The 25,000-nt window shown below is 45.0% G+C and overlaps 37 non-coding genes across 37 annotated transcripts; 8 read left to right on the top strand and 29 right to left on the bottom strand.

Annotated features, from left to right (window-relative positions):
- Window positions 1–37: 37 nt before the first annotated feature.
- Window positions 38–110, bottom strand: TRNAM-CAU (transfer RNA methionine (anticodon CAU)). Its single transcript has one exon. It is a non-coding gene; the product is annotated as a tRNA-Met (tRNA).
- Window positions 111–245: 135 nt separating this feature from the next.
- Window positions 246–317, top strand: TRNAE-UUC (transfer RNA glutamic acid (anticodon UUC)). The gene has a single exon. It is a non-coding gene; the product is annotated as a tRNA-Glu (tRNA).
- Window positions 318–730: 413 nt separating this feature from the next.
- On the bottom strand, window positions 731–802 carry TRNAH-GUG (transfer RNA histidin (anticodon GUG)). The gene has a single exon. It is a non-coding gene; the product is annotated as a tRNA-His (tRNA).
- An 8-nt stretch (window positions 803–810) lies between these two features.
- On the bottom strand, window positions 811–883 carry TRNAR-ACG (transfer RNA arginine (anticodon ACG)). The gene has a single exon. It is a non-coding gene; the product is annotated as a tRNA-Arg (tRNA).
- A 432-nt stretch (window positions 884–1,315) lies between these two features.
- TRNAE-UUC (transfer RNA glutamic acid (anticodon UUC)) lies at window positions 1,316–1,387 on the top strand. The gene has a single exon. It is a non-coding gene; the product is annotated as a tRNA-Glu (tRNA).
- Window positions 1,388–1,880: 493 nt separating this feature from the next.
- On the bottom strand, window positions 1,881–1,953 carry TRNAR-ACG (transfer RNA arginine (anticodon ACG)). The gene has a single exon. It is a non-coding gene; the product is annotated as a tRNA-Arg (tRNA).
- Window positions 1,954–2,362: 409 nt separating this feature from the next.
- TRNAE-UUC (transfer RNA glutamic acid (anticodon UUC)) lies at window positions 2,363–2,434 on the top strand. Its single transcript has one exon. It is a non-coding gene; the product is annotated as a tRNA-Glu (tRNA).
- A 413-nt stretch (window positions 2,435–2,847) lies between these two features.
- On the bottom strand, window positions 2,848–2,919 carry TRNAH-GUG (transfer RNA histidin (anticodon GUG)). Its single transcript has one exon. It is a non-coding gene; the product is annotated as a tRNA-His (tRNA).
- An 8-nt stretch (window positions 2,920–2,927) lies between these two features.
- On the bottom strand, window positions 2,928–3,000 carry TRNAR-ACG (transfer RNA arginine (anticodon ACG)). Its single transcript has one exon. It is a non-coding gene; the product is annotated as a tRNA-Arg (tRNA).
- A 218-nt stretch (window positions 3,001–3,218) lies between these two features.
- Window positions 3,219–3,291, bottom strand: TRNAM-CAU (transfer RNA methionine (anticodon CAU)). Its single transcript has one exon. It is a non-coding gene; the product is annotated as a tRNA-Met (tRNA).
- Window positions 3,292–4,007: 716 nt separating this feature from the next.
- Window positions 4,008–4,080, bottom strand: TRNAR-ACG (transfer RNA arginine (anticodon ACG)). The gene has a single exon. It is a non-coding gene; the product is annotated as a tRNA-Arg (tRNA).
- Window positions 4,081–4,298: 218 nt separating this feature from the next.
- On the bottom strand, window positions 4,299–4,371 carry TRNAM-CAU (transfer RNA methionine (anticodon CAU)). The gene has a single exon. It is a non-coding gene; the product is annotated as a tRNA-Met (tRNA).
- A 628-nt stretch (window positions 4,372–4,999) lies between these two features.
- On the bottom strand, window positions 5,000–5,071 carry TRNAH-GUG (transfer RNA histidin (anticodon GUG)). The gene has a single exon. It is a non-coding gene; the product is annotated as a tRNA-His (tRNA).
- An 8-nt stretch (window positions 5,072–5,079) lies between these two features.
- On the bottom strand, window positions 5,080–5,152 carry TRNAR-ACG (transfer RNA arginine (anticodon ACG)). Its single transcript has one exon. It is a non-coding gene; the product is annotated as a tRNA-Arg (tRNA).
- Window positions 5,153–11,482: 6,330 nt separating this feature from the next.
- Window positions 11,483–11,554, bottom strand: TRNAH-GUG (transfer RNA histidin (anticodon GUG)). Its single transcript has one exon. It is a non-coding gene; the product is annotated as a tRNA-His (tRNA).
- An 8-nt stretch (window positions 11,555–11,562) lies between these two features.
- Window positions 11,563–11,635, bottom strand: TRNAR-ACG (transfer RNA arginine (anticodon ACG)). The gene has a single exon. It is a non-coding gene; the product is annotated as a tRNA-Arg (tRNA).
- Window positions 11,636–11,853: 218 nt separating this feature from the next.
- Window positions 11,854–11,926, bottom strand: TRNAM-CAU (transfer RNA methionine (anticodon CAU)). Its single transcript has one exon. It is a non-coding gene; the product is annotated as a tRNA-Met (tRNA).
- Window positions 11,927–12,068: 142 nt separating this feature from the next.
- On the top strand, window positions 12,069–12,140 carry TRNAE-UUC (transfer RNA glutamic acid (anticodon UUC)). Its single transcript has one exon. It is a non-coding gene; the product is annotated as a tRNA-Glu (tRNA).
- Window positions 12,141–12,553: 413 nt separating this feature from the next.
- Window positions 12,554–12,625, bottom strand: TRNAH-GUG (transfer RNA histidin (anticodon GUG)). Its single transcript has one exon. It is a non-coding gene; the product is annotated as a tRNA-His (tRNA).
- An 8-nt stretch (window positions 12,626–12,633) lies between these two features.
- On the bottom strand, window positions 12,634–12,706 carry TRNAR-ACG (transfer RNA arginine (anticodon ACG)). Its single transcript has one exon. It is a non-coding gene; the product is annotated as a tRNA-Arg (tRNA).
- An 894-nt stretch (window positions 12,707–13,600) lies between these two features.
- Window positions 13,601–13,672, bottom strand: TRNAH-GUG (transfer RNA histidin (anticodon GUG)). The gene has a single exon. It is a non-coding gene; the product is annotated as a tRNA-His (tRNA).
- Window positions 13,673–13,680: 8 nt separating this feature from the next.
- TRNAR-ACG (transfer RNA arginine (anticodon ACG)) lies at window positions 13,681–13,753 on the bottom strand. Its single transcript has one exon. It is a non-coding gene; the product is annotated as a tRNA-Arg (tRNA).
- Window positions 13,754–13,971: 218 nt separating this feature from the next.
- TRNAM-CAU (transfer RNA methionine (anticodon CAU)) lies at window positions 13,972–14,044 on the bottom strand. The gene has a single exon. It is a non-coding gene; the product is annotated as a tRNA-Met (tRNA).
- Window positions 14,045–14,186: 142 nt separating this feature from the next.
- On the top strand, window positions 14,187–14,258 carry TRNAE-UUC (transfer RNA glutamic acid (anticodon UUC)). Its single transcript has one exon. It is a non-coding gene; the product is annotated as a tRNA-Glu (tRNA).
- A 413-nt stretch (window positions 14,259–14,671) lies between these two features.
- TRNAH-GUG (transfer RNA histidin (anticodon GUG)) lies at window positions 14,672–14,743 on the bottom strand. Its single transcript has one exon. It is a non-coding gene; the product is annotated as a tRNA-His (tRNA).
- An 8-nt stretch (window positions 14,744–14,751) lies between these two features.
- TRNAR-ACG (transfer RNA arginine (anticodon ACG)) lies at window positions 14,752–14,824 on the bottom strand. The gene has a single exon. It is a non-coding gene; the product is annotated as a tRNA-Arg (tRNA).
- A 6,704-nt stretch (window positions 14,825–21,528) lies between these two features.
- Window positions 21,529–21,600, bottom strand: TRNAH-GUG (transfer RNA histidin (anticodon GUG)). The gene has a single exon. It is a non-coding gene; the product is annotated as a tRNA-His (tRNA).
- Window positions 21,601–21,608: 8 nt separating this feature from the next.
- Window positions 21,609–21,681, bottom strand: TRNAR-ACG (transfer RNA arginine (anticodon ACG)). The gene has a single exon. It is a non-coding gene; the product is annotated as a tRNA-Arg (tRNA).
- Window positions 21,682–21,899: 218 nt separating this feature from the next.
- Window positions 21,900–21,972, bottom strand: TRNAM-CAU (transfer RNA methionine (anticodon CAU)). The gene has a single exon. It is a non-coding gene; the product is annotated as a tRNA-Met (tRNA).
- A 142-nt stretch (window positions 21,973–22,114) lies between these two features.
- Window positions 22,115–22,186, top strand: TRNAE-UUC (transfer RNA glutamic acid (anticodon UUC)). The gene has a single exon. It is a non-coding gene; the product is annotated as a tRNA-Glu (tRNA).
- A 413-nt stretch (window positions 22,187–22,599) lies between these two features.
- On the bottom strand, window positions 22,600–22,671 carry TRNAH-GUG (transfer RNA histidin (anticodon GUG)). The gene has a single exon. It is a non-coding gene; the product is annotated as a tRNA-His (tRNA).
- An 8-nt stretch (window positions 22,672–22,679) lies between these two features.
- Window positions 22,680–22,752, bottom strand: TRNAC-ACA (transfer RNA cysteine (anticodon ACA)). Its single transcript has one exon. It is a non-coding gene; the product is annotated as a tRNA-Cys (tRNA).
- Window positions 22,753–23,183: 431 nt separating this feature from the next.
- Window positions 23,184–23,255, top strand: TRNAE-UUC (transfer RNA glutamic acid (anticodon UUC)). The gene has a single exon. It is a non-coding gene; the product is annotated as a tRNA-Glu (tRNA).
- Window positions 23,256–23,668: 413 nt separating this feature from the next.
- On the bottom strand, window positions 23,669–23,740 carry TRNAH-GUG (transfer RNA histidin (anticodon GUG)). The gene has a single exon. It is a non-coding gene; the product is annotated as a tRNA-His (tRNA).
- Window positions 23,741–23,748: 8 nt separating this feature from the next.
- On the bottom strand, window positions 23,749–23,821 carry TRNAC-ACA (transfer RNA cysteine (anticodon ACA)). The gene has a single exon. It is a non-coding gene; the product is annotated as a tRNA-Cys (tRNA).
- Window positions 23,822–24,252: 431 nt separating this feature from the next.
- Window positions 24,253–24,324, top strand: TRNAE-UUC (transfer RNA glutamic acid (anticodon UUC)). Its single transcript has one exon. It is a non-coding gene; the product is annotated as a tRNA-Glu (tRNA).
- Window positions 24,325–24,829: 505 nt separating this feature from the next.
- TRNAR-ACG (transfer RNA arginine (anticodon ACG)) lies at window positions 24,830–24,902 on the bottom strand. The gene has a single exon. It is a non-coding gene; the product is annotated as a tRNA-Arg (tRNA).
- Between the last annotated feature and the right edge of the window lie 98 nt (window positions 24,903–25,000).

Raw genomic sequence — 25,000 nt, 5'->3', positions numbered from 1 at the left:
CCAGTTAAGGCGGAGGGAAAAAACAAGGATAGATCCATGCCCCGTGTGAGGATCGAACTCACGACCTTCAGATTATGAGACTGACGCGCTACCTACTGCGCTAACGAGGCATCTTGCGTGTGATTGGTTGTTGCCGTCCAGAGATAAGATGGAATTCTGTAAGCACAAAACTTCTTTTTTTTTTTTTTAATATGTACATATCTACATATATTGGAAAGTTTAAAGCAAGCTGTGAAAGCAACTTTTCCCATATGGTCTAGCGGTTAGGATTCCTGGTTTTCACCCAGGCGGCCCGGGTTCGACTCCCGGTATGGGAATGAGTGTTTTGCTAAGCTTGTGCCTGCATTCAAAGGCCTGCACCTTTCTTGCAGAATTAAGCGGCTTAGTTTGCAGATGCTCTTGGCAGCCAAAAATGCTGCGCTAACGAGGCCACTTGCAAGTGGTTGTTGATGCCATCCATGCTTAAAAATGAGTTTTCAAATCATGAAACTGATTTTTTTTCTACTTATTACTGAAAAAGGGTCTCAGCGGTTCCCATATGGTCTAGCGGTTAGGATTCCTGGTTCTCACCCAGGCGGCCCGGGTTCGACTCCCGGTATGGGAATGAGCATTTTCCTAAGCTTGCAACTACATCGAAAGACCCTCTGAATTAAGATAGCGCTCAAAAAGTTCATAAAAGTATCATTCAGGCTTGCCGTCTACAAGAGCACCTTTGCTTTTTCATCAAGAATGCCGTGACCCGGATTCGAACCGGGGTTGCTGCGGCCACAACGCAGAGTACTAACCACTATACGATCACGGCGACATTCACGAGCCAGGTAGGAGTCGAACCTACAATCTTCTGATCCGTAGTCAGACGCGTTATCCATTGCGCCACTGGCCCTGTGTGAGAGGTTGCCACTAATCATGCTCCTCATTTTGGACTTTTGCTACGCTCGCAGCCATATTCAAAGACCTCAACACGGTTGCTTTTAGCCCCTAGCCAAAACCCTTCTGCCTTGTTTGCTACCTTTCCATATTATCCAGTATCGTTTCGGTATTGAATGGCAAAGAGCAGTGCCTATCCAGTTAAGGAGGAGGGAAAAAACAAGGATAGCTCCATGCCCCGTGTGAGGATCGAACTCACAACCTTCAGATTATGAGACTGACGCGCTACCTACTGCGCTAACGAGGCATCTTGCGTGTGAGTGGTTGTTGCCGTCCAGAGATAAGATGGAATTCTGTAAGCACAAAACTTCTTTTTTTTTTTTTTAATATGTACATGTATATATCTACATATATTGGAAAGTTTAAAGCAAGCTGTGAAAGCAACTTTTCCCATATGGTCTAGCGGTTAGGATTCCTGGTTTTCACCCAGGCGGCCCGGGTTCGACTCCCGGTATGGGAATGAGTGTTTTGCTAAGCTTGTGCCTGCATTCAAAGGCCTGCACCTTTCTTGCAGAATTAAGCGGCTTAGTTTGCAGATGCTCTTGGCAGCCAAAAATGCTGCGCTAACGAGGCCACTTGCAAGTGGTTGTTGATGCCATCCATGCTTAAAAATGAGTTTTCAAATCATGAAACTGATTTTTTTTCTACTTATTACTGAAAAAGGGTCTCAGCGGTTCCCATATGGTCTAGAGGTTAGGATTCCTGGTTCTCACCCAGGCGGCCCGGGTTCGACTCCCGGTATGGGAATGAGCATTTTCCTAAGCTTGCAACTACATCGAAAGACCCTCTGAATTAAGATAGCGCTCAAAAAGTTCATAAAAGTATCACTCAGGCTTGCCGTCTACAAGAGCACCTTTGCTTTTTCATCAAGAATGCCGTGACCCGGATTCGAAACGGGGTTGCTGCGGCCACAACGCAGAGTACTAACCACTATACGATCACGGCGACATTCACGAGCCAGGTAGGAGTCGAACCTACAATCTTCTGATCCGTAGTCAGACGCGTTATCCATTGCGCCACTGGCCCTGTGAGAGAGGTTGCCACTAATCATGCTCCCCATTTTGGACTTTTGCTACGCTCGCAGCCATATTCAAAGACCTCAACACGGTTGCTTTTAGCCCCTAGCCAAAACCCTTCTGCCTTGTTTGCTACCTTTCCATATTATCCAGTATCGTTTCGGTATTGAATGGCAAAGAGCAGTGCCTATCCAGTTAAGGCGGAGGGAAAAAACAAGGATAGATCCATGCCCCGTGTGAGGATCGAACTCACGACCTTCAGATTATGAGACTGACGCGCTAGCTACTGCGCTAACGATTGGTTGTTGCCGTCCAGAGATAAGATGGAATTCTGTAAGCACAAAACTTCTTTTTTTTTTTTTAATATGTACATATCTACATATATTGGAAAGTTTAAAGCAAGCTGTGAAAGCAACTTTTCCCATATGGTCTAGCGGTTAGGATTCCTGGTTTTCACCCAGGCGGCCCGGGTTCGACTCCCGGTATGGGAATGAGTGTTTTGCTACGCTTGTGCCTGCATTCAAAGGCCTGCACCTTTCTTGCAGAATTAAGCGGCTTAGTTTGCAGATGCTCTTGGCAGCCAAAAATGCTGCGCTAACGAGGCCACTTGCAAGTGGTTGTTGATGCCATCCATGCTTAAAAATGAGTTTTCAAATCATGAAACTGATTTTTTTTCTACTTATTACTGAAAAAGGGTCTCAGCGGTTCCCATATGGTCTAGCGGTTAGGATTCCTGGTTCTCACCCAGGCGGCCCGGGTTCGACTCCCGGTATGGGAATGAGCATTTTCCTAAGCTTGCAACTACATCGAAAGACCCTCTGAATAAAGATAGCGCTCAAAAAGTTCATAAAAGTATCATTCAGGCTTGCCATCTACAAGAGCACCTTTGCTTTTTCATCAAGAATGCCGTGACCCGGATTCGAACCGGGGTTGCTGCGGCCACAACGCAGAGTACTAACCACTATACGATCACGGCGACATTCACGAGCCAGGTAGGAGTCGAACCTACAATCTTCTGATCCGTAGTCAGACGCGTTATCCATTGCGCCACTGGCCCTGTGTGAGAGGTTGCCACTAATCATGCTCCCCATTTTGGACTTTTGCTACGCTCGCAGCCATATTCAAAGACCTCAACACGGTTGCTTTTAGCCCCTAGCCAAAACCCTTCTGCCTTGTTTGCTACCTTTCCATATTATCCAGTATCGTTTCGGTATTGAAGGGCAAAGAGCAGTGCCTATCCAGTTAAGGCGGAGGGAAAAAACAAGGATAGATCCATGCCCCGTGTGAGGATCGAACTCACGACCTTCAGATTATGAGACTGACGCGCTACCTACTGCGCTAACGAGGCATCTTGCGTGTGATTGGTTGTTGCCGTCCAGAGATAAGATGGAATTCTGTAAGCACAAAACTTCTTTTTTTTTTTTTTTTTTTTTTTTTTTTTTAGTATGTACATATCTACATATATTGGAAAGTTTAAAGCAAGCTGTGAAAGCAACTTTTTCCATATGGTCTAGCGGTTAGGATTCCTGGTTTTCACCCAGGCGGCCTGGGTTCGACTCCCGGTATGGGAATGAGTGTTTTGCTAAGCTTGTGCCTGCATTCAAAGGCCTGCACCTTTCTTGCAGAATTAAGCGGCTTAGTTTGCAGATGCTCTTGGCAGCCAAAAATGCTGCGCTAACGAGGCCACTTGCAAGTGGTTGTTGATGCCATCCATGCTTAAAAATGAGTTTTCAAATCATGAAACTGATTTTTTTTCTACTTATTACTGAAAAAGGGTCTCAGCGGTTCCCATATGGTCTAGCGGTTAGGATTCCTGGTTCTCACCCAGGCGGCCCGGGTTCGACTCCCGGTATGGGAATGAGCATTTTCCTAAGCTTGCAACTACATCGAAATACCCTCTGAATTAAGATAGCGCTCAAAAAGTTCATAAAAGTATCATTCAGGCTTGCCGTCTACAAGAGCACCTTTGCTTTTTCATCAAGAATGCTGTGACCCGGATTCGAACCGGGGTTGCTGCGGCCACAACGCAGAGTACTAACCACTATACGATCACGGCGACATTCACGAGCCAGGTAGGAGTCGAACCTACAATCTTCTGATCCGTAGTCAGACGCGTTATCCATTGCGCCACTGGCCCTGTGTGAGAGGTTGCCACTAATCATGCTCCTCATTTTGGACTTTTGCTACGCTCGCAGCCATATTCAAAGACCTCAACACGGTTGCTTTTAGCCCCTAGCCAAAACCCTTCTGCCTTGTTTGCTACCTTTCCATATTATCCAGTATCGTTTCGGTATTGAATGGCAAAGAGCAATGCCTATCCAGTTAAGGAGGAGGGAAAAAACAAGGATAGATCCATGCCCCGTGTGAGGATCGAACTCACGACCTTCAGATTATGAGACTGACGCGCTACCTACTGCGCTAACGAGGCATCTTGCGTGTGAGTGGTTGTTGCCGTCCAGAGATAAGATGGAATTCTGTAAGCACAAAACTTCTTTTTTTTTTTTTTTTAATATGTACATGTATATATCTACATATATTGGAAAGTTTAAAGCAAGCTGTGAAAGCAACTTTTTCCATATGGTCTAGCGGTTAGGATTCCTGGTTTTCACCCAGGCGGCCCGGGTTCGACTCCCGGTATGGGAATGAGTGTTTTGCTAAGCTTGTGCCTGCATTCAAAGGCCTGCACCTTTCTTGCAGAATTAAGCGGCTTAGTTTGCAGATGCTCTTGGCAGCCAAAAATGCTGCGCTAACGAGGCCACTTGCAAGTGGTTGTTGATGCCATCCATGCTTAAAAATGAGTTTTCAAATCATGAAACTGATTTTTTTTCTACTTATTACTGAAAAAGGGTCTCAGCGGTTCCCATATGGTCTAGCGGTTAGGATTCCTGGTTCTCACCCAGGCGGCCCGGGTTCGACTCCCGGTATGGGAATGAGCATTTTCCTAAGCTTGCAACTACATCGAAAGACCCTCTGAATTAAGATAGCGCTCAAAAAGTTCATAAAAGTATCATTCAGGCTTGCCGTCTACAAGAGCACCTTTGCTTTTTCATCAAGAATGCCGTGACCCGGATTCGAACCGGGGTTGCTGCGGCCACAACGCAGAGTACTAACCACTATACGATCACGGCGACATTCACGAGCCAGGTAGGAGTCGAACCTACAATCTTCTGATCCGTAGTCAGACGCGTTATCCATTGCGCCACTGGCCCTGTGTGAGAGGTTGCCACTAATCATGCTCCCCATTTTGGACTTTTGCTACGCTCGCAGCCATATTCAAAGACCTCAACACGGTTGCTTTTAGCCCCTAGCCAAAACCCTTCTGCCTTGTTTGCTACCTTTCCATATTATCCAGTATCGTTTCGGTATTGAAGGGCAAAGAGCAGTGCCTATCCAGTTAAGGCGGAGGGAAAAAACAAGGATAGATCCATGCCCCGTGTGAGGATCGAACTCACGACCTTCAGATTATGAGACTGACGCGCTACCTACTGCGCTAACGATTGGTTGTTGCCGTCCAGAGATAAGATGGAATTCTGTAAGCACAAAACTTCTTTTTTTTTTTTTTTTTTAATATGTACCTATCTATATACACTACCGTTCAAAAGTTTGGGGTCACATTGAAATGTCCTTATTTTTGAAGGAAAAGCACTGTACTTTTCAATAAAGATAACTTTAAACTAGTCCTAACTTTAAACAAATGCACTCTATACATTGCTAATGTGGTAAATGACTATTCTAGCTGCAAATGCCTGTTTTTTTGTGCAAAATCTACAAAGGTGAATAGAGGCCCATTTCCAGCAACTATCACTCCAGTGTTCTAATGGTACAATGTGTTTGCTCATTGGCTCAGAAGGCTAATTGATGATTAGAAAACCCTTGTGCAATCATGTTCACACATCTGAAAACAGTCTAGCTCGTTACAGAAGCTACAAAACTGACCTTCCTGTGAGCAGATTGAGTTTCTGGAGCATCACATTTGTGGGGTCAATTAAACGCTCAAAATGGCCAGAAAAAGAGAACTTTCATCTGAAACTCGACAGTCTATTCTTGTTCTTAGAAATGAAGGCTATTCCATGCGAGAAATTGCTAAGAAATTGAAGATTTCCTACAACGGTGTGTACTATTCCCTTCAGAGGACAGCACAAACAGGCTCTAACCAGAGTAGAAAAAGAAGTGGGAGGCCGCGTTGCACAACTAAGCAAGAAGATAAGCACATTAGAGTCTCTAGTTTGAGAAACAGACGCCTCACAGGTACCCAACTGGCATCTTCATTAAATAGTACCCGCAAAACACCAGTGTCAACATCTACAGTGAAGAGGCGGCTGCGGGATTTTGGGCTTCAGGGCAGAGTGGCAAAGAAAAAGCCATATCTGAGACTGGCCAATAAAAGAAAAAGATTAAGATGGGCAAAAGAACACAGACATTGGACAGAGGAAGACTGGAAAAAAGTGTTGTGGACGGATGAATCCAAGTTTGAGGTGTTTGGATCACAAAGAAGAACGTTTGTGAGACGCAGAACAAATGAAAAGATGCTGGAAGAATGCCTGACGCCATCTGTTAAGCATGGTGGAGGTAATGTGATGGTCTGGGGTTGCTTTGGTGCTGGTAAGGTGGGAGATTTGTACAGGGTAAAAGGGATTCTAAATAAGGAAGGCTATCACTCCATTTTGCAACGCCATGCCATACCCAGTGGACAGCGCTTGATTGGAACCAATTTCATCCTACAACAGGACAATGACCCTAAACACACCTCCAAATTGTGCAAGAACTATTTACAGCAGAAGCAGGCAGCTGGTATTCTATCGGTAATGGAGTGGCCAGCGCAGTCACCAGATCTGAACCCCATTGAGCTGTTGTGGGAGCAGCTTGACCGTATGGTACGCCAGAAGTGCCCATCCAACCAATCTAACTTGTGGGAGATGCTTCTAGAAGCGTGGGGTGCAATTTCACAAGCTTACCTCAACAAATTAACAGCTAGAATGTCAAAGGTGTGCAATGCTGTAATTGCTGCAAAAGGAGGATTCTTTGACGAAAGCAAAGTTTGATGTAAAAACAATGTTATTTCAAATACAAATCATTATTTCTAACCTTGTCAATGTCTTGGCTCTATTGTCTATTCATTTCACAACGCATGGTGGTGAATAAGTGTGACTTTTCATGGAAAACACAAAATTGTTTGGGTGACCCCAAACTTTTGAACGGTAGTGTATATAAAATTGAATGTATGTCTGTCTGCGTGCGTGCGTGCGTGCGTGTTTGTCCTTTATGCGCTACTACACCATTCATCCGATCGCCATGAAACTTTGGGAAGTTGTTGAGTACACTCCTGGGAAGATTATAGGCATAGTACAAATATCCTACGATAAATGGCGCGCGAGCGTCGTCGAAAGTTACGCCCCCCCCCCACGTAGATCGAATAAGTAAGCCACCTGCTATTGTGATGTCATCACTGATGTCATCAACATCGGACGCCCTTGAACATGCCCCAACATGTTCTATAAAGCTGCATTGTGATGTCATTAAGGCTGTATTATGACACGTACAGCTTGGAACCACTAGAGCACGCCAGCCAATTACCATTGGAGTTGGAAGTGGGTAAACAAGTACTAGGATATCTTCCTAAGAAGCCACAGCAGCCGGATAAATTGTATGTTCCACCCAACGGCTATTTTATTCAGCCCGCAAGGGGGAAGCAGCGGCCTACAAAATCTAATTCTCTCATTTCCTGATGTCATAGATAGATAGATAGATAGATAGATAGATAGATAGATAGATAGATAGACTGTATGCAATAACCCTGATAGATAGATAGATAGATAGATAGATAGATAGATAGATAGATAGATAGATAGATAGATAGATAGACTGTATGCAATAACCCAGATAGATAGATAGATAGATAGATAGATAGATAGATAGATAGATAGATAGATAGATAGACTGTATGCAATAACCCTGATAGATAGATAGATAGATAGATAGATAGATAGATAGATAGACTGTATGCAATGACACGTACAGCTTGGAACCATAAATACTAGAGCACGCCAGCCATTTACAGTCAGTCTCCATTGAAGTTGGAAGTGGGCAAACATGTACTAGGCCAGTGATGGCGAACCTTTTAGGGACCGAGTGCCCAAACTACAACCCAAAACCCACTTATGTATCGCAAAGTGCCAACACGTCAGGGGGCGGGGCTTATCACAACGTATGATTTTACCCCCGTCGTTCTAAAAAGGACAAGGCTGTTTCAGAATAGACCGGGTGCAGATTCTGACTGCTTTTTGGACGCGGAAATACTGCAGAATGTGCTCAGCGGAGATTTCTGTGGAAAATTCTGCAGCATTTCCGCATCTAAAAAGCAGTCAAAATCTGCACCCGGTCTATTCTGAAAGAGCCCTGCCCATTTCTGCCACATGTACACATACCCCAGCGGTAATAGTGACACCTTCACCCCAGCGATAATAGTGACATCCCACAGCAGTAATAATAGTGACACTCCCCCCATTAGTAATAAGAGTGACATACCCCAGCGGTAAACCTCAGTGGTCGCTGCTGCCGTCATCTAGATATATAAAAACGTAGTATGTATGTATGTCTGTCTTCACAGCAACGCGCGAACATGCCCCAACATGTTCTCATAAGCTGTATTGTGAAAATTGAATGTATGTCTGTCTGCGTGCGTGCGTGCGTGCGTGTTTGTCCTTTATGCGCTACTACACCATTCATCCGATCGCCATGAAACTTTGGGAAGTTGTTGAGTACACTCCTGGGAAGATTATAGGCATAGTACAAATATCCTACGATAAATGGCGCGCGAGCGTCGTCGAAAGTTACGCCCCCCCCCCACGTAGATCGAATAAGTAAGCCACCTGCTATTGTGATGTCATCACTGATGTCATCAACATCGGACGCCCTTGAACATGCCCCAACATGTTCTATAAAGCTGCATTGTGATGTCATTAAGGCTGTATTATGACACGTACAGCTTGGAACCACTAGAGCACGCCAGCCAATTACCATTGGAGTTGGAAGTGGGTAAACAAGTACTAGGATATCTTCCTAAGAAGCCACAGCAGCCGGATAAATTGTATGTTCCACCCAACGGCTATTTTATTCAGCCCGCAAGGGGGAAGCAGCGGCCTACAAAATCTAATTCTCTCATTTCCTGATGTCATAGATAGATAGATAGATAGATAGATAGATAGATAGATAGATAGACTGTATGCAATAACCCAGATAGATAGATAGATAGATAGATAGATAGATAGATAGATAGACTGTATGCAATAACCCTGATAGATAGATAGATAGATAGATAGATAGATAGATAGATAGATAGATAGATAGATAGATAGATAGATAGATAGATAGACTGTATGCAATAACCCAGATAGATAGATAGATAGATAGATAGATAGATAGATAGATAGATAGACTGTATGCAATAACCCTGATAGATAGATAGATAGATAGATAGATAGATAGATAGATAGATAGATAGATAGATAGATAGATAGATAGATAGATAGACTGTATGCAATGACACGTACAGCTTGGAACCATAAATACTAGAGCACGCCAGCCATTTACAGTCAGTCTCCATTGAAGTTGGAAGTGGGCAAACATGTACTAGGCCAGTGATGGCGAACCTTTTAGGGACCGAGTGCCCAAACTACAACCCAAAACCCACTTATGTATCGCAAAGTGCCAACACGTCAGGGGGCGGGGCTTATCACAACGTATGATTTTACCCCCGTCGTTCTAAAAAGGACAAGGCTGTTTCAGAATAGACCGGGTGCAGATTCTGACTGCTTTTTGGACGCGGAAATACTGCAGAATGTGCTCAGCGGAGATTTCTGTGGAAAATTCTGCAGCATTTCCGCATCTAAAAAGCAGTCAAAATCTGCACCCGGTCTATTCTGAAAGAGCCCTGCCCATTTCTGCCACATGTACACATACCCCAGCGGTAATAGTGACACCTTCACCCCAGCGATAATAGTGACATCCCACAGCAGTAATAATAGTGACACTCCCCCCATTAGTAATAAGAGTGACATACCCCAGCGGTAAACCTCAGTGGTCGCTGCTGCCGTCATCTAGATATATAAAAACGTAGTATGTATGTATGTCTGTCTTCGCAGCAACGCGCGAACATGCCCCAACATGTTCTCATAAGCTGCATTGTGATGTCATTAAGGCTCTATTATGACACGTACAGCTTGGAACCACTAGAGCACGCCAGCCAATTACCATTGGAGTTGGAAGTGGGTAAACAAGTACTAGGATATCTTCCTAAGAAGCCACAGCAGCCGGATAAATTGTATGTTCCACCCAACGGCTATTTTATTCAGCCCGCAAGGGGGAAGCAGCGGCCTACAAAATCTCATTCAGGTAGGTAGGTTCAGTTCTTGGAGGTTGGGGAATGCTTATGGGCAAGGCCTTATGTCTCATCCCAACTCGATTATTCAATTCTAAGCGCAAAAGAATTAGCGTCCAAATTTTATGTACGGAATTTAATTCTCCCATTTCCCAATGTCATAGAAACTTGAAATTTGGCTCGAGCATTGATTATGTCATAAATAGGAAAAGCTAATGGGTCCCAACTCGATTATTCAATTCAAAGCGCCAAAGAATTAGCGTTCAAATTTTACGTACGGAATCTAATTCGCGGCTCGCCATTTCCTGATGTCATAGATAGATAGATAGATAGACAGACTGTATGCAATGACCCGTACAGCTTGGAACCATAAATACTAGAGCACGCCAGCCATTTACAGTCAGTCTCCATTGGAGTTGGAAGTGGGCAAACATGTACTAGGCTATCTTCCCAAGAAGCCACAGCAGCCGGATAAATTGGATGTTCCACACAACGGCTATTTTATTCAGCCTGCAAGGGGGAAGCAGCGGCCTACAAAACCTCAGTGGTCGCTGCTGCCGTCATCTAGATATATAAAAACGAATGTATGTATGTCTGTCTGTCTTCGCAGCAACGCGCGACGGGTACGCTAGTCTACATATATTGGAAAGTTTAAAGCAAGCTGTGAAAGCAACTTTTCCCATATGGTCTAGCGGTTAGGATTCCTGGTTTTCACCCAGGCGGCCCGTGTTCGACTCCCGGTATGGGAATGAGTGTTTTGCTAAGCTTGTGCCTGCATTCAAAGGCCTGCACCTTTCTTGCAGAATTAAGCGGCTTAGTTTGCAGATTCTCTTGGCAGCCAAAAATGCTGCGCTAACGAGGCCACTTGCAAGTGGTTGTTGATGCCATCCATGCTTAAAAATGAGTTTTCAAATCATGAAACTGATTTTTTTTCTACTTATTACTGAAAAAGGGTCTCAGCGGTTCCCATATGGTCTAGCGGTTAGGATTCCTGGTTCTCACCCAGGCGGCCCGGGTTCGACTCCCGGTATGGGAATGAGCATTTTCCTAAGCTTGCAATTACATCGAAAGACCCTCTGAATTAAGATAGCGCTCAAAAAGTTCATAAAAGTATCATTCAGGCTTGCCGTCTACAAGAGCACCTTTGCTTTTTCATCAAGAATGCCGTGACCCGGATTCGAACCGGGGTTGCTGCGGCCACAACGCAGAGTACTAACCACTATACGATCACGGCGACATTCACGAGCCAGGTAGGAGTCGAACCTACAATCTTCTGATCCGTAGTCAGACGCGTTATCCATTGCGCCACTGGCCCTGTGTGAGAGGTTGCCACTAATCATGCTCCCCATTTTGGACTTTTGCTACGCTCGCAGCCATATTCAAAGACCTCAACACGGTTGCTTTTAGCCCCTAGCCAAAACCCTTCTGCCTTGTTTGCTACCTTTCCATATTATCCAGTATCGTTTCGGTATTGAATGGCAAAGAGCAGTGCCTATCCAGTTAAGGCGGAGGGAAAAAACAAGGATAGATCCATGCCCCGTGTGAGGATCGAACTCACGACCTTCAGATTATGAGACTGACGCGCTACCTACTGCGCTAACGAGGCATCTTGCGTGTGATTGGTTGTTGCCGTCCAGAGATAAGATGGAATTCTGTAAGCACAAAACTTCTTTTTTTTTATTTTTAATATGTACATGTATATATCTACATATATTGGAAAGTTTAAAGCAAGCTGTGAAAGCAACTTTTCCCATATGGTCTAGCGGTTAGGATTCCTGGTTTTCACCCAGGCGGCCCGGGTTCGACTCCCGGTATGGGAATGAGTGTTTTGCTAAGCTTGTGCCTGCATTCAAAGGCCTGCACCTTTCTTGCAGAATTAAGCGGCTTAGTTTGCAGATGCTCTTGGCAGCCAAAAATGCTGCGCTAACGAGGCCACTTGCAAGTGGTTGTTGATGCCATCCATGCTTAAAAATGAGTTTTCAAATCATGAAACTGATTTTTTTTCTACTTATTACTGAAAAAGGGTCTCAGCGGTTCCCATATGGTCTAGCGGTTAGGATTCCTGGTTCTCACCCAGGCGGCCCGGGTTCGACTCCCGGTATGGGAATGAGCATTTTCCTAAGCTTGCAACTACATCGAAAGACCCTCTGAATTAAGATAGCGCTCAAAAAGTTCATAAAAGTATCACTCAGGCTAGCCGTCTACAAGAGCACCTTTGCTTTTTCATCAAGAATGCCGTGACCCGGATTCGAACCGGGGTTGCTGCGGCCACAACGCAGAGTACTAACCACTATACGATCACGGCGACATTCACGAGCCAGGTAGGAGTCGAACCTACAATCTTCTGATCCGTAGTCAGACGCGTTATCCATTGCGCCACTGGCCCTGTGTGAGAGGTTGCCACTAATCATGCTCCCCATTTTGGACTTTTGCTACGCTCGCAGCCATATTCAAAGACCTCAACACGGTTGCTTTTAGCCCCTAGCCAAAACCCTTCTGCCTTGTTTGCTACCTTTCCATATTATCCAGTATCGTTTCGGTATTGAATGGCAAAGAGCAGTGCCTATCCAGTTAAGGCGGAGGGAAAAAACAAGGATAGATCCATGCCCCGTGTGAGGATCGAACTCACGACCTTCAGATTATGAGACTGACGCGCTAGCTACTGCGCTAACGATTGGTTGTTGCCGTCCAGAGATAAGATGGAATTCTGTAAGCACAAAACTTCTTTTTTTTTTTTTAATATGTACATATCTACATATATTGGAAAGTTTAAAGCAAGCTGTGAAAGCAACTTTTCCCATATGGTCTACCGGTTAGGATTCCTGGTTTTCACCCAGGCGGCCCGGGTTCGACTCCCGGTATGGGAATGAGTGTTTTGCTACGCTTGTGCCTGCATTCAAAGGCCTGCACCTTTCTTGCAGAATTAAGCGGCTTAGTTTGCAGATGCTCTTGGCAGCCAAAAATGCTGCGCTAACGAGGCCACTTGCAAGTGGTTGTTGATGCCATCCATGCTTAAAAATGAGTTTTCAAATCATGAAACTGATTTTTTTTCTACTTATTACTGAAAAAGGGTCTCAGCGGTTCCCATATGGTCTAGCGGTTAGGATTCCTGGTTCTCACCCAGGCGGCCCGGGTTCGACTCCCGGTATGGGAATGAGCATTTTCCTAAGCTTGCAACTACATCGAAAGACCCTCTGAATAAAGATAGCGCTCAAAAAGTTCATAAAAGTATCATTCAGGCTTGCCATCTACAAGAGCACCTTTGCTTTTTCATCAAGAATGCCGTGACCCGGATTCGAACCGGGGTTGCTGCGGCCACAACGCAGAGTACTAACCACTATACGATCACGGCGACATTCACGAGCCAGGTAGGAGTCGAACCTACAATCTTCTGATCCGTAGTCAGACGCGTTATCCATTGCGCCACTGGCCCTGTGTGAGAGGTTGCCACTAATCATGCTCCCCATTTTGGACTTTTGCTACGCTCGCAGCCATATTCAAAGACCTCAACACGGTTGCTTTTAGCCCCTAGCCAAAACCCTTCTGCCTTGTTTGCTACCTTTCCATATTATCCAGTATCGTTTCGGTATTGAAGGGCAAAGAGCAGTGCCTATCCAGTTAAGGCGGAGGGAAAAAACAAGGATAGATCCATGCCCCGTGTGAGGATCGAACTCACGACCTTCAGATTATGAGACTGACGCGCTACCTACTGCGCTAACGAGGCATCTTGCGTGTGATTGGTTGTTGCCGTCCAGAGATAAGATGGAATTCTGTAAGCACAAAACTTCTTTTTTTTTTTTTTTTTTTTTAGTATGTACATATCTACATATATTGGAAAGTTTAAAGCAAGCTGTGAAAGCAACTTTTCCCATATGGTCTAGCGGTTAGGATTCCTGGTTTTCACCCAGGCGGCCCGGGTTCGACTCCCGGTATGGGAATGAGTGTTTTGCTACGCTTGTGCCTGCATTCAAAGGCCTGCACCTTTCTTGCAGAATTAAGCGGCTTAGTTTGCAGATGCTCTTGGCAGCCAAAAATGCTGCGCTAACGAGGCCACTTGCAAGTGGTTGTTGATGCCATCCATGCTTAAAAATGAGTTTTCAAATCATGAAACTGATTTTTTTTCTACTTATTACTGAAAAAGGGTCTCAGCGGTTCCCATATGGTCTAGCGGTTAGGATTCCTGGTTCTCACCCAGGCGGCCCGGGTTCGACTCCCGGTATGGGAATGAGCATTTTCCTAAGCTTGCAACTACATCGAAAGACCCTCTGAATTAAGATAGCGCTCAAAAAGTTCATAAAAGTATCATTCAGGCTTGCCGTCTACAAGAGCACCTTTGCTTTTTCATCAAGAATGCCGTGACCCGGATTCGAACCGGGGTTGCTGCGGCCACAACGCAGAGTACTAACCACTATACGATCACGGCGACATTCACGAGCCAGGTAGGAGTCGAACCTACAATCTTCTGATCCGTAGTCAGACGCGTTATCCATTGCGCCACTGGCCCTGTGTGAGAGGTTGCCACTAATCATGCTCCCCATTTTGGACTTTTGCTACGCTCGCAGCCATATTCAAAGACCTCAACACGGTTGCTTTTAGCCCCTAGCCAAAACCCTTCTGCCTTGTTTGCTACCTTTCCATATTATCCAGTATCGTTTCGGTATTGAATGGCAAAGAGCAATGCCTATCCAGTTAAGGAGGAGGGAAAAAACAAGGATAGATCCATGCCCCGTGTGAGGATCGAACTCACGACCTTCAGATTATGAGACTGACGCGCTACCTACTGCGCTAACGATTGGTTGTTGCCGTCCAGAGATAAGATGGAATTCTGTAAGCACAAAACTTCTTTTTTTTTTTTTTTTTTTTTTTAATATGTACCTATCTATATACACTACCGTTCAAAAGTTTGGGGTCACATTGAAATGTCCTTATTTTTGAAGGAAAAGCACAGTACTTTTCAATAAAGATAACTTTAAACTAGTCCTAACTTTAAACAAATGCACTCTATACATTGCTAATGTGGTAAATGACTATTCTAGCTGCAAATGCCTGTTTTTTTGTGCAAAATCTACAAAGGTGAATAGAGGCCCATTTCCAGCAACTATCACTCCAGTGTTCTAATGGTACAATGTGTTTGCTCATTGGCTCAGAAGGCTAATTGATGATTAGAAAACCCTTGTGCAATCATGTTCACACATCTGAAAACAGTCTAGCTCGTTACAGAAGCTACAAAACTGACCTTCCTGTGAGCAGATTGAGTTTCTGGAGCATCACATTTGTGGGGTCAATTAAACGCTCAAAATGGCCAGAAAAAGAGAACTTTCATCTGAAACTCGACAGTCTATTCTTGTTCTTAGAAATGAAGGCTATTCCATGCGAGAAATTGCTAAGAAATTGAAGATTTCCTACAACGGTGTGTACTATTCCCTTCAGAGGACAGCACAAACAGGCTCTAACCAGAGTAGAAAAAGAAGTGGGAGGCCGCGTTGCACAACTAAGCAAGAAGATAAGCACATTAGAGTCTCTAGTTTGAGAAACAGACGCCTCACAGGTACCCAACTGGCATCTTCATTAAATAGTACCCGCAAAACACCAGTGTCAACATCTACAGTGAAGAGGCGGCTGCGGGATTTTGGGCTTCAGGGCAGAGTGGCAAAGAAAAAGCCATATCTGAGACTGGCCAATAAAAGAAAAAGATTAAGATGGGCAAAAGAACACAGACATTGGACAGAGGAAGACTGGAAAAAAGTGTTGTGGACGGATGAATCCAAGTTTGAGGTGTTTGGATCACAAAGAAGAACGTTTGTGAGACGCAGAACAAATGAAAAGATGCTGGAAGAATGCCTGACGCCATCTGTTAAGCATGGTGGAGGTAATGTGATGGTTTGGGGTTGCTTTGGTGCTGGTAAGGTGGGAGATTTGTACAGGGTAAAAGGGATTCTAAATAAGGAAGGCTATCACTCCATTTTGCAACGCCATGCCATACCCAGTGGACAGCGCTTGATTGGAACCAATTTCATCCTACAACAGGACAATGACCCTAAACACACCTCCAAATTGTGCAAGAACTATTTACAGCAGAAGCAGGCAGCTGGTATTCTATCGGTAATGGAGTGGCCAGCGCAGTCACCAGATCTGAACCCCATTGAGCTGTTGTGGGAGCAGCTTGACCGTATGGTACGCCAGAAGTGCCCATCCAACCAATCCAACTTGTGGGAGATGCTTCTAGAAGCGTGGGGTGCAATTTCACAAGCTTACCTCAACAAATTAACAGCTAGAATGTCAAAGGTGTGCAATGCTGTAATTGCTGCAAAAGGAGGATTCTTTGATGAAAGCAAAGTTTGATGTAAAAACAATGTTATTTCAAATACAAATCATTATTTCTAACCTTGTCAATGTCTTGGCTCTATTGTCTATTCATTTCACAACGCATGGTGGTGAATAAGTGTGACTTTTCATGGAAAACACAAAATTGTTTGGGTGACCCCAAACTTTTGAACGGTAGTGTATATAAAATTGAATGTATGTCTGTCTGCGTGCGTGCGTGCGTGTTTGTCCTTTATGCGCTACTACACCATTCATCCGATCGCCATGAAACTTTGGGAAGTTGTTGAGTACACTCCTGGGAAGATTATAGGCATAGTACAAATATCCTACGATAAATGGCGCGCGAGCGTCGTCGAAAGTTACGCCCCCCCCCCACGTAGATCGAATAAGTAAGCCACCTGCTATTGTGATGTCATCACTGATGTCATCAACATCGGACGCCCTTGAACATGCCCCAACATGTTCTATAAAGCTGCATTGTGATGTCATTAAGGCTGTATTATGACACGTACAGCTTGGAACCACTAGAGCACGCCAGCCAATTACCATTGGAGTTGGAAGTGGGTAAACAAGTACTAGGATATCTTCCTAAGAAGCCACAGCAGCCGGATAAATTGTATGTTCCACCCAACGGCTATTTTATTCAGCCCGCAAGGGGGCAGCAGCGGCCTACAAAATCTAATTCTCTCATTTCCTGATGTCATAGATAGATAGATAGATAGATAGATAGATAGATAGACTGTATGCAATAACCCAGATAGATAGATAGATAGATAGATAGATAGATAGATAGACTGTATGCAATAACCCTGATAGATAGATAGATAGATAGATAGATAGATAGACTGTATGCAATAACCCAGATAGATAGATAGATAGATAGATAGATAGATAGATAGATAGATAGATAGACTGTATGCAATAACCCTGATAGATAGATAGATAGATAGATAGATAGATAGATAGATAGATAGATAGATAGATAGATAGATAGACTGTATGCAATGACACGTACAGCTTGGAACCATAAATACTAGAGCACGCCAGCCATTTACAGTCAGTCTCCATTGAAGTTGGAAGTGGGCAAACATGTACTAGGCCAGTGATGGCGAACCTTTTAGGGACCGAGTGCCCAAACTACAACCCAAAACCCACTTATGTATCGCAAAGTGCCAACACGTCAGGGGGCGGGGCTTATCACAACGTATGATTTTACCCCCGTCGTTCTAAAAAGGACAAGGCTGTTTCAGAATAGACCGGGTGCAGATTCTGACTGCTTTTTGGACGCGGAAATACTGCAGAATGTGCTCAGCGGAGATTTCTGTGGAAAATTCTGCAGCATTTCCGCATCTAAAAAGCAGTCAAAATCTGCACCCGGTCTATTCTGAAAGAGCCCTGCCCATTTCTGCCACATGTACACATACCCCAGCGGTAATAGTGACACCTTCACCCCAGCGATAATAGTGACATCCCACAGCAGTAATAATAGTGACACTCCCCCCATTAGTAATAAGAGTGACATACCCCAGCGGTAAACCTCAGTGGTCGCTGCTGCCGTCATCTAGATATATAAAAACGTAGTATGTATGTATGTCTGTCTTCACAGCAACGCGCGAACATGCCCCAACATGTTCTCATAAGCTGTATTGTGAAAATTGAATGTATGTCTGTCTGCGTGCGTGCGTGCGTGCGTGTTTGTCCTTTATGCGCTACTACACCATTCATCCGATCGCCATGAAACTTTGGGAAGTTGTTGAGTACACTCCTGGGAAGATTATAGGCATAGTACAAATATCCTACGATAAATGGCGCGCGAGCGTCGTCGAAAGTTACGCCCCCCCCCACGTAGATCGAATAAGTAAGCCACCTGCTATTGTGATGTCATCACTGATGTCATCAACATCGGACGCCCTTGAACATGCCCCAACATGTTCTATAAAGCTGCATTGTGATGTCATTAAGGCTGTATTATGACACGTACAGCTTGGAACCACTAGAGCACGCCAGCCAATTACCATTGGAGTTGGAAGCGGGTAAACAAGTACTAGGATATCTTCCTAAGAAGCCACAGCAGCCGGATAAATTGTATGTTCCACCCAACGGCTATTTTATTCAGCCCGCAAGGGGGAAGCAGCGGCCTACAAAATCTAATTCTCTCATTTCCTGATGTCATAGATAGATAGATAGATAGATAGATAGACTGTATGCAATAACCCAGATAGATAGATAGATAGATAGATAGATAGATAGATAGATAGATAGATAGATAGATAGATAGATAGATAGATAGACTGTATGCAATAACCCTGATAGATAGATAGATAGATAGATAGATAGATAGATAGATAGATAGATAGATAGATAGATAGATAGATAGATAGATAGATAGACTGTATGCAATAACCCAGATAGATAGATAGATAGATAGATAGATAGATAGATAGATAGATAGATAGATAGACTGTATGCAATAACCCTGATAGATAGATAGATAGATAGATAGATAGATAGATAGATAGATAGATAGATAGATAGATAGATAGATAGATAGATAGATAGACTGTATGCAATGACACGTACAGCTTGGAACCATAAATACTAGAGCACGCCAGCCATTTACAGTCAGTCTCCATTGAAGTTGGAAGTGGGCAAACATGTACTAGGCCAGTGATGGCGAACCTTTTAGGGACCGAGTGCCCAAACTACAACCCAAAACCCACTTATGTATCGCAAAGTGCCAACACGTCAGGGGGCGGGGCTTATCACAACGTATGATTTTACCCCCGTCGTTCTAAAAAGGACAAGGCTGTTTCAGAATAGACCGGGTGCAGATTCTGACTGCTTTTTGGACGCGGAAATACTGCAGAATGTGCTCAGCGGAGATTTCTGTGGAAAATTCTGCAGCATTTCCGCATCTAAAAAGCAGTCAAAATCTGCACCCGGTCTATTCTGAAAGAGCCCTGCCCATTTCTGCCACATGTACACATACCCCAGCGGTAATAGTGACACCTTCACCCCAGCGATAATAGTGACATCCCACAGCAGTAATAATAGTGACACTCCCCCCATTAGTAATAAGAGTGACATACCCCAGCGGTAAACCTCAGTGGTCGCTGCTGCCGTCATCTAGATATATAAAAACGTAGTATGTATGTATGTCTGTCTTCGCAGCAACGCGCGAACATGCCCCAACATGTTCTCATAAGCTGCATTGTGATGTCATTAAGGCTCTATTATGACACGTACAGCTTGGAACCACTAGAGCACGCCAGCCAATTACCATTGGAGTTGGAAGTGGGTAAACAAGTACTAGGATATCTTCCTAAGAAGCCACAGCAGCCGGATAAATTGTATGTTCCACCCAACGGCTATTTTATTCAGCCCGCAAGGGGGAAGCAGCGGCCTACAAAATCTCATTCAGGTAGGTAGGTTCAGTTCTTGGAGGTTGGGGAATGCTTATGGGCAAGGCCTTATGTCTCATCCCAACTCGATTATTCAATTCTAAGCGCAAAAGAATTAGCGTCCAAATTTTATGTACGGAATTTAATTCTCCCATTTCCCAATGTCATAGAAACTTGAAATTTGGCTCGAGCATTGATTATGTCATAAATAGGAAAAGCTAATGGGTCCCAACTCGATTATTCAATTCAAAGCGCCAAAGAATTAGCGTTCAAATTTTACGTACGGAATCTAATTCGCGGCTCGCCATTTCCTGATGTCATAGATAGATAGATAGATAGACAGACTGTATGCAATGACCCGTACAGCTTGGAACCATAAATACTAGAGCACGCCAGCCATTTACAGTCAGTCTCCATTGGAGTTGGAAGTGGGCAAACATGTACTAGGTAGAGATGAGCGAACGTGTCCGTAACGGACACATCCGCACCCGGACACCGGCTTTAGCGAACACTGGAGTGTTCGCGCGTAAGTGTCCGGGTGCCGCCGGGGGGCGGGGAGATGCGCGGCGGCGCGGGCGGCAGTAGCGGGGAACAGGGGGGAGCCCTCTCTCTCTCCCTCTCCCCCCCGCTCCCCGCCGCACCCCCCCGCGCTGCCACGGCGGCCCCCGAACTTTTTCGCCCGAACACCGAGGTGTTCGCAAAGTTCGGTGTTCGGGCGAAAAAGGGGCGGGGCCGAACGTGTTCGCTCATCTCTAGTACTAGGCTATCTTCCCAAGAAGCCACAGCAGCCGGATAAATTGGATGTTCCACACAACGGCTATTTTATTCAGCCTGCAAGGGGGAAGCAGCGGCCTACAAAACCTCAGTGGTCGCTGCTGCCGTCATCTAGATATATAAAAACGAATGTATGTATGTCTGTCTGTCTTCGCAGCAACGCGCGACGGGTACGCTAGTCTACATATATTGGAAAGTTTAAAGCAAGCTGTGAAAGCAACTTTTCCCATATGGTCTAGCGGTTAGGATTCCTGGTTTTCACCCAGGCGGCCCGTGTTCGACTCCCGGTATGGGAATGAGTGTTTTGCTAAGCTTGTGCCTGCATTCAAAGGCCTGCACCTTTCTTGCAGAATTAAGCGGCTTAGTTTGCAGATTCTCTTGGCAGCCAAAAATGCTGCGCTAACGAGGCCACTTGCAAGTGGTTGTTGATGCCATCCATGCTTAAAAATGAGTTTTCAAATCATGAAACTGATTTTTTTTCTACTTATTACTGAAAAAGGGTCTCAGCGGTTCCCATATGGTCTAGCGGTTAGGATTCCTGGTTCTCACCCAGGCGGCCCGGGTTCGACTCCCGGTATGGGAATGAGCATTTTCCTAAGCTTGCAATTACATCGAAAGACCCTCTGAATTAAGATAGCGCCCAAAAAGTTCATAAAAGTATCATTCAGGCTTGCCGTCTACAAGAGCACCTTTGCTTTTTCATCAAGAATGCCGTGACCCGGATTCGAACCGGGGTTGCTGCGGCCACAACGCAGAGTACTAACCACTATACGATCACGGCGACATTCACGAGCCAGGTAGGAGTCGAACCTACAATCTTCTGATCCGTAGTCAGACGCGTTATCCATTGCGCCACTGGCCCTGTGTGAGAGGTTGCCACTAATCATGCTCCCCATTTTGGACTTTTGCTACGCTCGCAGCCATATTCAAAGACCTCAACACGGTTGCTTTTAGCCCCTAGCCAAAACCCTTCTGCCTTGTTTGCTACCTTTCCATATTATCCAGTATCGTTTCGGTATTGAATGGCAAAGAGCAGTGCCTATCCAGTTAAGGCGGAGGGAAAAAACAAGGATAGATCCATGCCCCGTGTGAGGATCGAACTCACGACCTTCAGATTATGAGACTGACGCGCTACCTACTGCGCTAACGAGGCATCTTGCGTGTGATTGGTTGTTGCCGTCCAGAGATAAGATGGAATTCTGTAAGCACAAAACTTCTTTTTTTTTATTTTTAATATGTACATGTATATATCTACATATATTGGAAAGTTTAAAGCAAGCTGTGAAAGCAACTTTTCCCATATGGTCTAGCGGTTAGGATTCCTGGTTTTCACCCAGGCGGCCCGGGTTCGACTCCCGGTATGGGAATGAGTGTTTTGCTAAGCTTGTGCCTGCATTCAAAGGCCTGCACCTTTCTTGCAGAATTAAGCGGCTTAGTTTGCAGATGCTCTTGGCAGCCAAAAATGCTGCGCTAACGAGGCCACTTGCAAGTGGTTGTTGATGCCATCCATGCTTAAAAATGAGTTTTCAAATCATGAAACTGATTTTTTTTCTACTTATTACTGAAAAAGGGTCTCAGCGGTTCCCATATGGTCTAGCGGTTAGGATTCCTGGTTCTCACCCAGGCGGCCCGGGTTCGACTCCCGGTATGGGAATGAGCATTTTCCTAAGCTTGCAACTACATCGAAAGACCCTCTGAATTAAGATAGCGCTCAAAAAGTTCATAAAAGTATCATTCAGGCTTGCCATCTACAAGAGCACCTTTGCTTTTTCATCAAGAATGCCGTGACCCGGATTCGAACCGGGGTTGCTGCGGCCACAACGCAGAGTACTAACCACTATACGATCACGGCGACATTCACGAGCCAGGTAGGAGTCGAACCTACAATCTTCTGATCTGTAGTCAGACGCGTTATCCATTGCGCCACTGGCCCTGTGTGAGAGGTTGCCACTAATCATGCTCCCCATTTTGGACTTTTGCTACGCTCGCAGCCATATTCAAAGACCTCAACACGGTTGCTTTTAGCCCCTAGCCAAAACCCTTCTGCCTTGTTTGCTACCTTTCCATATTATCCAGTATCGTTTCGGTATTGAATGGCAAAGAGCAGTGCCTATCCAGTTAAGGCGGAGGGAAAAAACAAGGATAGATCCATGCCCCGTGTGAGGATCGAACTCACGACCTTCAGATTATGAGACTGACTCGCTACCTACTGCGCTAACGAGGCATCTTGCGTGTGATTGGTTGTTGCCGTCCAGAGATAAGATGGAATTCTGTAAGCACAAAACTTCTTTTTTTTTTTTTAATATGTACATGTATATATCTACATATATTGGAAAGTTTAAAGCAAGCTGTGAAAGCAACTTTTCCCATATGGTCTAGCGGTTAGGATTCCTGGTTTTCACCCAGGCGGCCCGGGTTCGACTCCCGGTATGGGAATGAGTGTTTTGCTAAGCTTGTGCCTGCATTCAAAGGCCTGCACCTTTCTTGCAGAATTAAGCGGCTTAGTTTGCAGATGCTCTTGGCAGCCAAAAATGCTGCGCTAACGAGGCCACTTGCAAGTGGTTGTTGATGCCATCCATGCTTAAAAATGAGTTTTCAAATCATGAAACTGATTTTTTTTCTACTTATTACTGAAAAAGGGTCTCAGCGGTTCCCATATGGTCTAGCGGTTAGGATTCCTGGTTCTCACCCAGGCGGCCCGGGTTCGACTCCCGGTATGGGAATGAGCATTTTCCTAAGCTTGCAACTACATCGAAAGACCCTCTGAATTAAGATAGCGCTCAAAAAGTTCATAAAAGTATCATTCAGGCTTGCCATCTACAAGAGCACCTTTGCTTTTTCATCAAGAATGCCGTGACCCGGATTCGAACCGGGGTTGCTGCGGCCACAACGCAGAGTACTAACCACTATACGATCACGGCGACATTCACGAGCCAGGTAGGAGTCGAACCTACAATCTTCTGATCTGTAGTCAGACGCGTTATCCATTGCGCCACTGGCCCTGTGTGAGAGGTTGCCACTAATCATGCTCCCCATTTTGGACTTTTGCTACGCTCGCAGCCATATTCAAAGACCTCAACACGGTTGCTTTTAGCCCCTAGCCAAAACCCTTCTGCCTTGTTTGCTACCTTTCCATATTATCCAGTATCGTTTCGGTATTGAATGGCAAAGAGCAGTGCCTATCCAGTTAAGGCGGAGGGAAAAAACAAGGATAGATCCATGCCCCGTGTGAGGATCGAACTCACGACCTTCAGATTATGAGACTGACTCGCTACCTACTGCGCTAACGAGGCATCTTGCGTGTGATTGGTTGTTGCCGTCCAGAGATAAGATGGAATTCTGTAAGCACAAAACTTCTTTTTTTTTTTTTAATATGTACATGTATATATCTACATATATTGGAAAGTTTAAAGCAAGCTGTGAAAGCAACTTTTCCCATATGGTCTAGCGGTTAGGATTCCTGGTTTTCACCCAGGCGGCCCGGGTTCGACTCCCGGTATGGGAATGAGTGTTTTGCTAAGCTTGTGCCTGCATTCAAAGGCCTGCACCTTTCTTGCAGAATTAAGCGGCTTAGTTTGCAGATGCTCTTGGCAGCCAAAAATGCTGCGCTAACGAGGCCACTTGCAAGTGGTTGTTGATGCCATCCATGCTTAAAAATGAGTTTTCAAATCATGAAACTGATTTTTTTTCCACTTATTACTGAAAAAGGGTCTCAGTGGTTCCCATATGGTCTAGCGGTTAGGATTCCTGGTTCTCACCCAGGCGGCCCGGGTTCGACTCCCGGTATGGGAATGAGCATTTTCCTAAGCTTGCAACTACATCGAAAGACCCTCTGAATTAAGATAGCGCTCAAAAAGTTCATAAAAGTATCATTCAGGCTTGCCGTCTACAAGAGCACCTTTGCTTTTTCATCAAGAATGCCGTGACCCAGATTCGAACCGGGGTTGCTGCGGCCACAACGCAGAGTACTAACCACTATACGATCACGGCGACATTCACAGAGACATTCACGAGCCAGGTAGGAGTCGAACCTACAATCTTCTGATCCGTAGTCAGACGCGTTATCCATTGCGCCACTGGCCCTGTGTGAGAGGTTGCCACTAATCATGCTCCCCATTTTGGACTTTTGCTACGCTCGCAGCCATATTCAAAGACCTCAACACGGTTGCTTTTAGCCCCTA

This window comes from Eleutherodactylus coqui, chromosome 2, assembly GCF_035609145.1.
Source record: "Eleutherodactylus coqui strain aEleCoq1 chromosome 2, aEleCoq1.hap1, whole genome shotgun sequence".
Taxonomy (NCBI): Eukaryota; Metazoa; Chordata; class Amphibia; order Anura; family Eleutherodactylidae; genus Eleutherodactylus; species Eleutherodactylus coqui.
This window is presented reverse-complemented; position numbering and strand designations above follow the sequence as displayed.